This window comes from Bombina bombina, chromosome 12 (genome assembly GCF_027579735.1).
Source record: "Bombina bombina isolate aBomBom1 chromosome 12, aBomBom1.pri, whole genome shotgun sequence".
NCBI lineage: Eukaryota > Metazoa > Chordata > Amphibia > Anura > Bombinatoridae > Bombina > Bombina bombina.
Genome location: NC_069510.1, coordinates 144,102,708 through 144,117,074, shown reverse-complemented (window position 1 = coordinate 144,117,074; position 14,367 = coordinate 144,102,708). Strand labels below are relative to the sequence as shown.

The following is a 14,367-nucleotide window of genomic DNA, read 5'->3' as shown; positions in this document are numbered from 1 at the left end:
ACTGTCAAAATGCCCTGAGAGAAGAGGCGGCCTTCAGGGGCTTAGAAATTAGCATATGAACCTCCTAGGTTTAGCTTTCAACTAAAAATACCGATGAGAACAAAGCAAAATTGGTGATTAAAGTAAATTGGAAAATTGTTTAAAATTACATTCTCTATCTGAATCATGAAAGTTTATTTTGGAATAGATTGTCCCTTTAATATAACTGTTGGTTATGCAAAACTGGGGAAAGGGTAATAAAGGGATTTTTTTTAAACAATAAACATTTTGGTGTAGACTGTCCCTTTAACAACAATCTATATCTTTCCTATCATAGTGTAATGTTCCTTACATGGTTCCTTGTAAAGCTACCATGCAGCAGTCACATAAACAGGCCTGATTACTATAGGGGTTAGCGGAATATGATGGTGCTACCGTCTGTACAGAACAGGTCCGCTTGTGAGCGAACGCGCTACAGCAAATACACGGGAGTCAAACTGAGGGATCTTAAAGGGATATGAGACCCAAAAATGTTCTTTTATGATTCAGATAGAACAGACATTTTAAACAACTTTCTAATTTACTTCTATTATCAATTTTTCTTTGTTCTCTTGGTATTTTTTGTTGAAAAGCAGGGATGTAAGCTTAGGAGCCGGCCAATTTCTGGAGCACTATATGGCAGCAGTTTTGTAAGAATGTTATCAATTTGCAAGAGCACTAGATGGCAGCGTTAATTCCCGCCATATAGTTCTCTATACACCTACGAAGTATCATTATTATTGGTTATTTGTAGAGCGCCAACAGATTCTGCAGCGCTATAAACATAGGCGGTATACAGGGTAGCATTTATAGGGATCAAACGGGTAGAGGGCCCTGCCGAGTCGCACTGTTGTAGTCAGCTCGTATGAAGATGATCTACAAACAGCTGGACTCTTAGGCTTCCATGCTAGGGGGGTTCATGGCGGATAGCAGTGGAGATAGGAGATAGGTAAGCATCCCTGAATAGCAGCGTCTGTATGGAGTGCTTGAAGCTTTCAAAACTAGGGGAGAGCCTTGTGGAGCGAGGCAGAGAGTTCCATAAGATGGGAGTCAGTCTGGAGAAATCTTGTAGACGGGAATGTGAGGAGGTAACAAGAGAGGAGGAGAGTAGGAGGTCATGAGCAGAGCGAAGGGGACAGGAGGGAGAGTATATGGAGACAAGGTCTGAGATATAGGGGGGAGCAGTGCAGTTGAGGGCTTTGTGTGTCAGAGTGAGAATTTTGTGTTTAATCCTAGAGGCAAGAGGTAGCCAGTGAAGGGATTGGCAGAGAGGTGCGGCAGATGAAGAGCGACGTGCAAAGATGATGAGCCTGGCAGAGTCATTCATTATGGATTGTAAAGGAGCTAGGCGGCAGCTAGGGAGACCAGAGAGGATGGAGTTGCAGTAGTCAAGGCGGCAAAGGATGAGAGAGTGGATTAAAATCTTAGTTGTGTCTTATCATGGGAACAAAGCAAATTTGATAATAGAGGATATTATTTTTAAAAAAGTTTCCAATTTACTTCTGTCTTAATCACAAGAACATTTTTGGGTTTCATATCCCTTTAAAGAAAATAAAACGCAAAAGTTAAATTTTATGATTCAAATAGAACATTCAATTTTAAACAATTTTCCAATGTACTTCTGTTATTAAATCTTCGTTTTCTTGTAATCCTTTGTTGAAAAGCAGGTAGGTATGTTCAGGAGCGTGCCCGCATCTGCAGCACTAGACACTGCTAGTTCATGTGTGTCTAATAAATAACAACAATGTGCTCACGCCCGTGGAGTTATTTATGAGCCAGCACTGATTGGTTAAAATGCAAATTTGTCAAAAGAACGGAGATAAGGGGCAGTTTGCAGAGGCTTAGATACAAAGTAATCGCAGAGGTGAAAAGTATAATAATATGACAGTGTTAGTTATGCAAAACTGGGGAATGGGTAATAAAGGGATTATCTGGGTTTTAATTTTTTATTTCAATATTTTTATTGTGGTCATTACAGGCAAGATACACGGTCATTGCAAGTGACGTAGGAGCATAGAGTTTGCGAAACAGCAGAGTACAGTAGGTAAGATACACATAGATCTATCTTTTTAAACAATACCATTTTCAAGTAGACTGTCTCTTTAAGTAAACTTATGTTTATATCTTTATTATTAAGAAGCATTTTTCATACAAATACATTATTAAATACAAACAATAATTCAATTCATATGTTACCATTCGCCTTCACAAATGTATCTAGAAATTAAAGAAAAATCCCTTGTCTGGAGAAGGTCAGAATTGCATTTTTAATAGGATTTATCCAAGAGTGCAGAGTGTCTAGAAAGCCTTTGAGTCTGGCGGGTTAACTCACAACCACCATTCACCACCAAGGTACCTGTGGCACTATCTAAAGAGAAGCTTAGAAGGAAAACATCAACATTTTGAGCATAGTTGATGGAATCAGTATGAATTAACAACAAATTTAAGGAACCAAGAAAGAAAAACAAAAAGAGAACAAAAATAAAATATCAAAAAATGAATACAAAAGGAACATAAGTGAACAGCAAAACTGGGTCAATTGATATCTTCAAACAAATGTGTCAAATTGTATCAATCTGACGGTTGCTTAAATGTGAAAGTTAAAGTGTTGGTAGATAGAACGTTATCTGTACCGGAGTACAAAAATTAGTGGTATTTCCCTTTAATATCCAATAAAACCAATATTTGTGTACTGATTATTTTGTTATCTAAAACCCAAGAGGCTGATTCATACATTGAATAAGTAGTGTTAATTTTATTAAGTATTTCTGGCCAAGGAGGAGATCCTGTTTTCCAATATTTGGCCATGCATGTCCTTGTAACAGTGCAACATTTTTAATGAATGTATTGCTTGGGTTATTAAATTGACGGAAACGTTCATGTAGTAAGGCTTGGGCCTGAGTGAGTTAAATGTTTTCATCTAAAATGGAGCTGAGTAAAAGACAGTGTCCCATATACCTTTCACCTTATCGCATTCCCACCACATATGGTAGTAAGTATCTAGTGCACTACATCCTCTGTAGCATTGTCTACTCTCTGTAGGGAGCCTATGAGAAGTCTGGAGTGGGGGTAGATACAATCTAAATTCATGATTAACTGAGTTTTAGAGTGGATATGTGCCGACTGTATTGCAATATATAGCCTCGAAATGGTATGTTTTGGTCTATTATGTGATTTACACAACACTTCTAATATCGTATTGTACTGTTTCGGAGTATTTTTTTGCATGTCTTGAAAGGAGGTTCATATTTGTAGATAAAGAAATGAATTACATTTTAGGGCCACAATTCTGTCCTGTAGCTGGGTGTATGATATTTTATTGTTGGTCACTAAATCCGCTACCCTATAAAGTCCTTTGGTACACCATTTGTCTACTAGTATGTGAGTATCTCGTGGTAAAAGGAATCTAATCGGCATCGTCCAAGAGTATTGTGGTCTTAAATTAGAGGATTTTGCTAATTTATTCCATGAGGCCAGTGTGGAGTCTAATGTGGGGGCTTTAAGGTGTCGCAAATGGGTGTTGTGTGATTGTGTGTCCCAAAGTATGTCATCCGGGAAGCTCCATCCTCCCATCTCAGTCTCTAGGGTGGTCCAAAGGGTGTCTGAATTTGGATTACTGAGGAGTATTGTTTGAGCCAATCCTAGCTGCATTATAATAATCTATTAGGTTAGGTGCTCCCACCCCTCCTAATGTTTTATGTTTTGTAAAGATTGACGGAATTCTGGGTGATTTTTTTTTTCTCCCTTTATATACTTAATTAATTCAGATTGAATAGTAGTTAATTCCGAGAGTGAAAGTTTTTAATCGGGAGAGCTCTAAAAAGATACAAAATACGAGGCAAAATGTTCATTTTGACCTCTGCTAAACAGCCATACCAAGAAAACGAGTATGTTGACCATTTCTGGAGGTTGCAACGTATATTCTTGAATATAGGTAAGTATTTGTATTTATATAATTGGCTATATTGGGTTGTCAGGTGTATCCCCAAATATTTAATGGATTGTTTGGTCCATCTTAAGTTGAAATTAATCTCTATAAGTTTCTGTGTTGGATGTAGCAGTGCAATGGGGAGAGCTTCGCAATTGTCCAGATTAATTTTATAAAAATCGAAAGAGCGAGAACAGCACTCCATGAGAGAGAACGGAAGCTAGAAAAACTTCCATGCCTGTTCATTTTTATTTTAGCTCCTAAGGGTGCATGTTCTTTTTGCACACTATGCCCCTTCACAGAGAAAAAATATCCTGTAGCATATCAGTCTGACAATGCCCAATGACAGTCCAGCACTGAAATAGCAGGCAATTCTTCTCTGAACAAGGGAAGCAACAACCCCAGGCGATCGTTTCGGCCTCCTATGAGTCTCGTCAGTGAGGTGCTGTTGTATCTCTCTAAGGGCAAGTGTGCATGGAGTCCACATCTGGTTTCCCCATTACTCTTAAGGTGACCCAAGATCAATTTGCATAAAAATCGAAAGTGAGAGAACAGCACTACTTGAGATAGAACAGAAGCTAGAAAAACTTCCATGCCTGTTCATTTTTATTGTAGCAGATTAATTTTATAGCCTGATATAGCAGAAAAACTATTCAGTAACTTGTATGAATTAGGAAGTGAGATAAACGGTTTGCTGATAGTTAATAAAATGTTGTCGGCAAATAACGTTAATTTATATGTAGTGGGTTGTATTTTAACTCCCGTAATGTCTGGGGCAAGTTTGATTTGAGCCGCCAATGGCTCTATGCAGAGGGCAAACAGCAGGGGCGAAAGAGGGCGCCCCTGTCTGGTACCGTTAAGAATTAAGAAGATTTTGGATTTGTAGCCTGTTGCTGTCACCTGTGCGTCTTATGGTTGGAGTAAATTGCCTCAATAGCGGTAATGAAAGGCCCATCGAATCCCATGGTTTGGAGAACTGATAGTAAGTATTTCCAGTCAATGCTGTCAAACACCTTCTCCGCATCCAAAGACAGTAGCAGAGAAGGCGTTTTATTCTTGGTAAGATAGTAGATGGTGTCAATCATACGTCTAATATTGTCTGGGGCCTCCCTATCTTTTATGAAGCCAACTTGATCAGGATCTACTAATGTGGGCAAGATCAATTTGAGCCGATTAGCAAGGATTTTAGTGAAGATTTTGAGATCTTGGTTGATGAGGGATATTGGGCGATAACTGGAGCAATATTTAGGATTCTTACCTGGCTCGGGGGATAGCATAACCGTTTAAAATAGGGTTGCACCGATACCGATACCAAGTATTTGCATGAGTACTTGTACTCATGCAAATGCACCGATACTTAAACCGATACCTCCACTTCCTACCCATATGCCATCTTGTGGCATTTTTCAAACCGCATGTTCCCATTTCAATTTAAGCTGGAGTGAAGACTTAACTAAAAATTGTTCATTTCTGTTTTGCCAATACAAATTGGTGTTGTTTGTATTATTGTACGTTTGGGAGCAGTGCTCCAAAAGCTGCTACTATACAGCTGGAATCCTAGCTGAGAGAAATCACTACCTCATTCAGACAAACCCCTGAAATACTGGGGTTTGTCTCTGGCTAAAATGACCCATTATTCTAGTCTTGAGAAAGGCCCTTTTTTGAGGGCAGAAACGCGTTGACATATTGGTAAGCATTACTTTAATCTTTACTTCATTCTCATATTGGATACACTATGTTGTGAATTTCTTTTTTTACAGGGACACTTTTTAGGATACCATAGGAGCAACTGACAGGTGCTAGGATCCAATCAGCTACTTCAGCAACCACACTCAGGAATTTGGATCTGTTAAAGTAACTAACATTGGAAGGAATCAATTTCCGCACTTTCACCTTGCTTTTCATCACCCATTTTTTCCATTTTTTAGTTTTGATTGACTTATTTTTGTTCTTCACTAACATTTGTTGATCAACTTTTTGAACACTTTTTTGGATTATATTTTATATTTTATTTTTTATGTTATTGCATATTGTGTATTTTATTTTTTATGTTATTGCATATTGTGTATTTTATTTAATTATATCTTAACCTCACTGGATTAAGTAGCTAGCATTTTTATATCCATTTGCACTCACTCACTATTTGATTGTATTTATACAATTATTTTGCTACCCCCTTTTTTTGCACTGCAGTGCATTTTTCTATTTTTTGGAACACTATTTTTGTAACACTAATTTTGAACACTATTGTTTGTATTATTGTTTATTAGTTTTTTGCTTGATGCACTTGCTACAGTTGTACTTAGGCTAATTCTGTTTTATTAGTATACACTCTTATTCTGGTGTACCACTCACACTGATCACCTGTTATTACCTCTGTTTTTATTGTAATTATCAGCTTTGGCCCTTTGAGCCGCTTCTGTAAGATATTCCTGTATTTGTAATTTTATTTATATGTGCTTTTTACATTTTTTATATATAGTCTTTTATTACTGATGCTTTTTAACATGGTTCATTAAATAATCTTCTTTTATCTCTCTGTGAGTATATTTATCCCTTGGCCTCTTGTTGGCGCTGTATTCACTTCTTACTACTTGTGCATATTTTTTGGAGGTTGGTTAGGATCTCTGTTTGGATACAGCTTGGGGATTACCTTAGCGCTTGTACACACACCCTTTTCCTTAATAAGAACTTGCCACTAACTTTTGAAAAATTATTCTAATTGCTAGATTGCCTTTTATACTGCTAGTTCTCATCGTTAATAATTATGCTCAACACATACTGTACTCTGAGGAACATCCTTAGCCAGGGCTGGACTGGGAATAAAAAGCAGCCCTGGAAAAATATGAAGACCAGCCCTATTTTCTGTTCAGTTAGTAAAATGCAAATGCCCCATTTTTCTCAAAGGGGATTACTTTGGATACTTCTTCCCCAATATTATTTTCAGAATTTAATTATATTACTTTGTATTAAGTACAAATGTCAGATTGATGAGTTATATAGGCACCCTACAACCCAATTGCATCCAGTAATCACCCCTTTAAATTGTAGCTTTCCAGCCCAACTGCTGCAGCTGTTATTTATTGTTGTTGTAATATTTTTATTTATAAGCCTGTTCTGTGAACTTTGTAGCAACAAGCACATAAAACTGTTTTATTATTTCAAAATGTCTTTTGAGATACAGTACATAATTATATGACAGTTTACCAAGCACAATACAGACTAATGATTTAAGATCGCTTCTTTATGACATAAAAAAAAGTATCGGTGAGTATTTGAAAAAAAGTATCGGTACTTGTACTCGGTTTTAAAAAAAATGGTATTGGTGCAATCCTAATTTGTAATATTCCCCAGGAAACCCATCTGGGCCAGGGGCTTTTCCTTTTTAAAGCTGTTTTATAGCTAAGGTGATCTAGCTAAGGTGATCTCTAAGGGCGGTATCTGAGAGTTTAGGGATTCACAATCTTTCTTTGATAGAGTTTTTTAATTTGGCTGTTTTTAGGAAGTCGGTAGTGGAGGATTCCGTGGAGGGGGTGTGAGAGTCTTTCTTACCGTTGTATAACTCTCCATAAAAGTTAGCAAAGGTATCAACTATTTCCTGAGGGTGGGAAACTGGAACTCCATTTGAGTTGATTATAATTTGAGTTGATTATAATAGGAATAGAAGAGGCTTTACATCTTTCGCGTATTTTGTTGGCCAAAAATAGCTGCATTAGAGTTCAAAATGTTATTTAGTGTATCTCGTTTCTTGTTAAGGTCAATTAAGGTGGATTGTTTTTGCGTGCGTTTTTGTTGAGCCTCTAAGTTTTTTTTTATTTCAGTTTGAAGTTGTGATGTCATAGTTTTTCCTTGTTGGTTAAGTTGGGATTTACTTTGGATCAAAAGTCCTCTCATGTACGCTTTATGTGTAGCCCAGTTAGTTAGCGGGTTGGTAGTGGAATGTAAATGAATATTCCAGAATTCGGATAGCAATTTGTTAGTTTTTGTCTTGAGTAAGTTTGTCTCTAAGATAACTTGGGTCGTAACTTCAGGTCCTTGCTCTCTTAAAGTCTTGAACCCCATCTAATAGGAGAGATACTGGAGAATGGTCAGACCATGTACATGAATGGATATCCAAGCATAGTATGAGGGGAAGTAGAATCTGACTGATGAATATATAATCTATCCTAGTATAGGACCTATGAGCTGCAGAATAGAATGTGGTATCAGTTGTGATACCATATAGGAATTTCCAGGTATCAGTAAGTGTATGAGGGGTTAAAGTGTTGTGAATAGATATGACCATTCTGTTGTGTCGCTGTTGTTTATTATTTATCTTAGTGGTTGTGGTGGGTACAATGGGGGACATGTATCTTGACATCTCCTGCCATTTATGATCATGTATTGGGACTAATTAGTTAGCAAAAGGGAGATATTTCTAAAAAAGGTATGTTTATTCTCATTGGGAGTGTATATATTGCAGAAAATGTCAGTCACCTAATTGTCCTTTTACTATTAGGTGTCTGCCCTCAGGGTCCGATATAGTGGATTTGTGTATAAAATTAATGCATGATTGAATAAGAATAGACAACTCTCTTTTTAGCATCCGTCGTAGCATGAAAGTATTTCGTAAATACCTTGGACCAATATTTGAGGATGTTGGTACTAATAAAGTGGGTCTCTTGTAAGAAGAGTACATTCGCTTGGAGCTTGTGGTAGTAAGACATGGCCATCCGACGTTTTACATCGGTGTTCAGTCCTCTCACATTGTGTGAGACTAAGTGTATTTCTTCTACAAGATACGACGAGTCCATGGATTCATCCTTACTTGTGGGATATTATCCTCCTGCTAACAGGAAGTGGCAAAGAGCACCACAGCAGAGCTGTCTATATAGCTCCTCCCTTGACTCCACCCCCCAGTCATTCTCTTTGTCTATGCTAGTAATAGGAAGGGTAAAGTGATAGTGGTGATAAAATGATAGTTTTATTTTTTTTATTTTAATATGAACATTTATTAATATGTACATCATCAGTACAACACAAAGTATAGAATATTCACAATGTCATGTATAAAGATTTTCCAGTTTTATCCAGAAGTTACTGAAACGGATTGAAAGCATCAAAGCAGCTTTTTGAAATGAGTCTGGTAGCAGAAATTACACGAGGGGTCAGAGAGGAGGAAAGCAGTTTATAACCATCATGTAAATGTCTAACACTCTAATACATCACCACTAACACAGAGAAAAGGAGTTGTCTGCTGTTACTAATCTAGACAGTCTTTATTTTATTAGAAATTCATTTATTAATACTTCGGTTTAGCAACATCATGATGTCCAGCAAACACAATCTGTCTATTACTTAGCAAATCGTATAACAGTCAGCGCTTCATATTTTCATTGGATTAAAAAAGTCTGTGGTGTGCATTACTGGCTTGTATCTAGTGAGATATCTGAAAGGGTATGAAGAGACAAAACAATTATTGTAATCTCCCTTAATAGACACACAGAGGCCCTCTCAAGGTAGCTCTTGACAAGGTATTGATTATAGTACTATTAATCAAGTGGTGATGTCTACACAAGGTAGTAATATTACTCAGGTGACAAGATATTTACAAGATAGTAATATTACTCAGGTGACAAGATCTTTACAAGATAGTAATATTACTCAGGTGACAAGATCTACACAGGATAGTAATATTACTCAAGTTGCCAGATCTACACAAGACAATAATATTACACAAGATAGTAATATTACTCAGGTTATCAGGTCCCTAAAAGACAGTAATTTTACTCAGGTTATGAGATCTGTACAAGACAGTAATATTACTCAGGTTATGAGACCTGTACAAGACAGTAATATTACTCAGGTTATGAGATCTGTACAAGACAGTAATATTACTCAGGTTATGAGATCTGTACAAGACAGTAATATTACTCAGGTTATGAGACCTGTACAAGACAGTAATATTACTCAGGTTATCAGATATGTACAAGACAGTAATATTACTCAGGTTATGAGATCTATAAAATATAGTAATATTACTGAGCTTATGAGATCTGTACAAGAGCGTAATATTATTCAGGTTATGAGATCTGTACAAGACAGTAATATTACTCAGGTTATCAGATCTGTACAAGACAGTAATAATACTCAGCTTATCAGATCTGTACAAGACATTAACATTACTCAGGTTATGAGATCTATAAAATATAGTAATATTACTCAGGTTATCAGATCTGTACAAGAGCGTAATATTACTCAGGTTATCAGATCTGTACAAGACAGTAATAATACTCAGGTTATCAGATCTGTACAAGACAGTAATATTACTCAGGTTATCAGATCTGTACAAGACAGTAATATTACTCAGGTTATCAGATCTCAACAAGACAATAATACTACTCAAGCTGCGATCACCAATATGGAGTTGGTGGTCAAGTTAAACAATAAATCTGCACCTGGAAATTAACCTCTTCGTTACCTAACCAAATGGCATTTTGCCATGGGGGTTGTGCTATATTTGTGCTTTATTTTTATTCATTTTAACCCATTATTTTCAATGGAATACATCTAAAGATGTTAATGAAAACAATTAGCTAAAACATCTTTGTGCTTTTCTCCTTCAAATGTGCTGTATCATGCCCATGTGTGTCCAACCAACCCACATTACACAGTCAGTTGTATTTGTCATGTTACAGACATCTGTGAAGATTGAGGTGTGTATTTTTATTCCATTTAATAGAGTTTCTCTAATGTGTTCAACAAATCTGTTAAATGAAGGTGTCCGCTGCGTGAAATGGTTGGACACCCCTTTTTAGCCTTCTATTCTGCTGGCCACCTATAGCAGTAATTGGCTATTAGATTGCTGTTGCTTCTCTAACCACAACACTTACAAAAATACACTTACAGGAAGCAAGCCGCACTCTACCCCTATGTGAGTGTGTGCTGCCGGCCCAGACTAACAGGCTTTGGGATAAATACATATTTGACTATAACTGCTTTAAGAGTTTAGGTTAGTGAGATATGTAGATATGTACTAAAATCAATAAATGTTAGTGAAGCTTATCTCCTCTTTGTTAAAAAAAAATAAAAAATATTTGTTATATCATTTCTTTTTTACCATTTCTACTGCATAATAATAAATCACAGCTAATATACATTTCACTGAAATTACACAGATACCTACAATCTCTGCAAAGTGCAGAAGGCAGTTTTATTACATGCTGGCACGTCATTTTCTAGGGACCTTAAAGTCTACACCTAAACTACACAACAGAACAAGCTACAGCCACATTCTAAATACAAAAATAGCCAACTGTTTATCTCAGGCTGGATATGTAAAGAGTCTGCAAGACACCTAACGGGAGATCCTTACCATGGCACACCTGACTCTGGAGGGGCAATGCCAGGCATCAGTAGACTGGCCATTTGCAGGCAGTGGGAGCTACATATAAGGCATTGACAAAACACAGTATTTGATCTATTTGTCTTCTAATATGAGGGAGATATGTAATACACAAAAGAACAAAGATGGCCAAATGTCTACAATATACTGATGTTGCCTTTCTGTAATCTAACTCAAGGCTTGTCCACCCCCAAATCATGGTTAAATGCTAGCAAAATGCTTTGTGAGTCTTGGAAGACTATGATACCCACTAATTAAAGTTTAATAGAGGAATACCTCCATCCAGCAGAGGTAGAGAGTAGCTGAAACCAAAAATGTTAGGCAGCATGTGGGTATCAATAGATTCATTTCTCAGTGAAAGCACTTTGCAAAGCTCTTCTAGAGTCAAAGAACATGAGCGTAAGGGTTAAGTTTCGGTTGCAAGTTCTCATGTAGGGTGACTCTTGGGTTATCCACTCCCCGAGACTCATAAAAGTTCTCACTGGAGTGAAAATAATAGTGAAAATTAAATGAGACAATCTCCAAGTGACAACTTATTTGCACTTAGGTCTAAGTGCGAAGTTCCAGGTGGGTGCTAAAATGATAGTTTTAATTTCTTCAATCAAGATGTTTTTTATTTTAAATGGTACCGGTGAGTACTATTTTTCTCAGGGAGGATATGGCAGAAGATTTCCCCCTGAAAATTGATTATTTTAGCAGCAGTTACTAAGATCAATTATAGTTCCCACAGATCTGAAGGTAATATGAGAAAATTCTTCAGTGTGGAGGTCTCATGCAACAAGCAGCATTTGAGGTATGTTTCAGCCCTTTACTTCTGAGGAAATTTAATATATCAGAACTGGCTGATTTGGTTCCTTATAATGGGAACAGGGTAAGCAGTAGTCCTGTAATCAATAAGGGTGTTACTGTTTCTCCTGGGTGTTTTTTCTGACATATGCAGCTCAAGTAGATGTGCAGCATGGAATACAGACACTGGGGCATTTTTACTATTTATCATAGAGGATAAGTCGTTTTTTATTGCTGAGAAAAGAAGGACTTATATAGTTTGGTGTATTTATTTATTGGGGACCACATGGCTGTTTATAACCGCTTCCTATGCGGTAGTTTAAATTATTAGTGCGACGTCCATTGTGGGCGGGGCCTATTTTCACGCCTCAAACGCGCAGTTAACTCGGAAGGAGACAGCAGACATTGGCTCCGGTTGGGCCCTAACTGTGTTTTACACTATCTGGATTGGTGTCGATTCGTTTGACAGTTCTCTGGGGGCAGGTAGGTGCCACAGTAGAGCTGTGGCGAGGTGCAGGGGTCGTTATTTAACAAGTTGAGTTTTTTTGCTTTAATGTTCCTGTACAGGGTAATTTCAGCTCTTGCATGTGGGATGCAATCATTTTTGGCAACTCCGTATAGACATACATAGTTTTTGAGCATTTATAAGCGTTTTTAAGTGTGTGTAGAAAGAGATTGTGCGCTTTTATTTCTTAAAGGCGCAGTACCCGTTTTTTACAGAATTATTTTTTTCAATAAATAAAGTGTTTACCAACTGTTGTGGTTATTACTACTTTGTTTAACATGTCTGACATTCAGGAAACTCATTGCTCTATGTGTTTAGAAGCCATTGTGGAACCCCCACTTACATTGTGTACCTCTTGTACTGATAGAGCCTTACACTGTAAAGAACATATTTTAGGAAATGAAAGTGTGTCTAAGGATGATTCTCAGTCTGAAGAGAATCAGGATATGCCATCCAATTCTCCCTAAGGGTCACAACCTTTAACACCAACACAAGCGACACCTAGTACTTCTAGTGCGTCTATAATTCTTTTACTCTGCAAGATATGGCTGCAGTTATGTCAACTACCCTCACTGAGGTATTATCTAAACTGCCAGTTTTGCAAGGTAAACGCAGTAGGCCAGGTATTAATGTAAATACTGAACCCTCTGATGCTTTATTAGCCATTTCCAATGTACCCTCACAGTGCTCTGAATTGGGGGTCAGGGAATTATTGTCTGAGGGTGAACTTTCAGATTCAGGGAATGTGTTACCTCAGACAGATTCGGACTTAGTGTCCTTTCAATTTAAACTTGAACACCTTTGTCTGTTTCTCAGGGAGGTCCTAGCGACTCTGGATAATAGTGAACCTATTACAATTCCTCCAGAAAAATTGTGTAAGATGGATAAATATCTAGAAGTACCTACTTACACTGTTTTTCCGGTTCCCAAAAGAATTTCGGAAATTGTTAAAAAGGAATGGGATAGACCAGGGATACCGTTCTCTCCCCCTCCAAATTTTAGAAAATGTTTCCTATATCAGACACCATCAGGGACTCTTGACAAACGGTCCCTAAGGTGGAGGGAGCAATATCTACTCTAGCTAAGCGTACAACTATACCTATTGAGGACAGTTGTTCTTTCACAGACCCTATGGATAAAAAATTAGAGGGTCTTCTAAAGAAATTATTTATTCACCAGGGTTTCTTGTTACAGCCTACTGCCTGCATTGTTCCAGTAACTATGGCGGCGGCTTTCTGGTTTGACGCCCTTGAGGAGTCTCTGAAGGTAGAGACGCCCTTAGAGGACATTTTGGACAGAATTAGAGCTCTCAAGCTAGCTAATTCCTTTAAAAGATGCTGCTTTTCAGATTGCTAAATTAGCGGCGAAAAATGCAGGCTTTGCCATTTTGACGCGCAGAGTGCTATGGTTAAAATCGTGGTCTGCTGATGTATCCTCAAAATCTAAACTTTTAGCTATTCTGTTCAAGGGTAAGACCCTATTCGGCCCTGAATTGAAGGAAATAATTTCTGACATTACTGGAGGTAACGGTCACGCCCTACCTCAAGACAAACCTCTTAAGATGAGGGATAAACAAAATAATTTTCGTTCCTTTCGAAATTTCTAAGGAGTACCCTCTGCTTCCCCTCCTCCACTAAACAGGAAGGGAATTTTGCTTAATCCAAGTCTGTCTGGAGACCTAACCAGGCCTGGAATAAGGGTAAACGAGCCAAGAAGCCCGCTGCTGCTACCAAGACAGCATGAAGG

The 14,367-nt window shown here is 37.6% G+C and overlaps 1 protein-coding gene across 1 annotated transcript in view; it reads left to right on the top strand.

Annotated features, from left to right (window-relative positions):
• Positions 1-1,994: 1,994 nt before the first annotated feature.
• Positions 1,995-14,367, top strand: part of LOC128643172 (uncharacterized) — a 57,917-nt gene continuing 45,544 nt past the window's right edge. The window contains exon 1 of the mRNA XM_053696144.1: positions 1,995-2,062. The gene's annotated coding sequence lies outside the window, so the exon portion shown is untranslated. The remainder of the gene's footprint in view (positions 2,063-14,367) is intronic.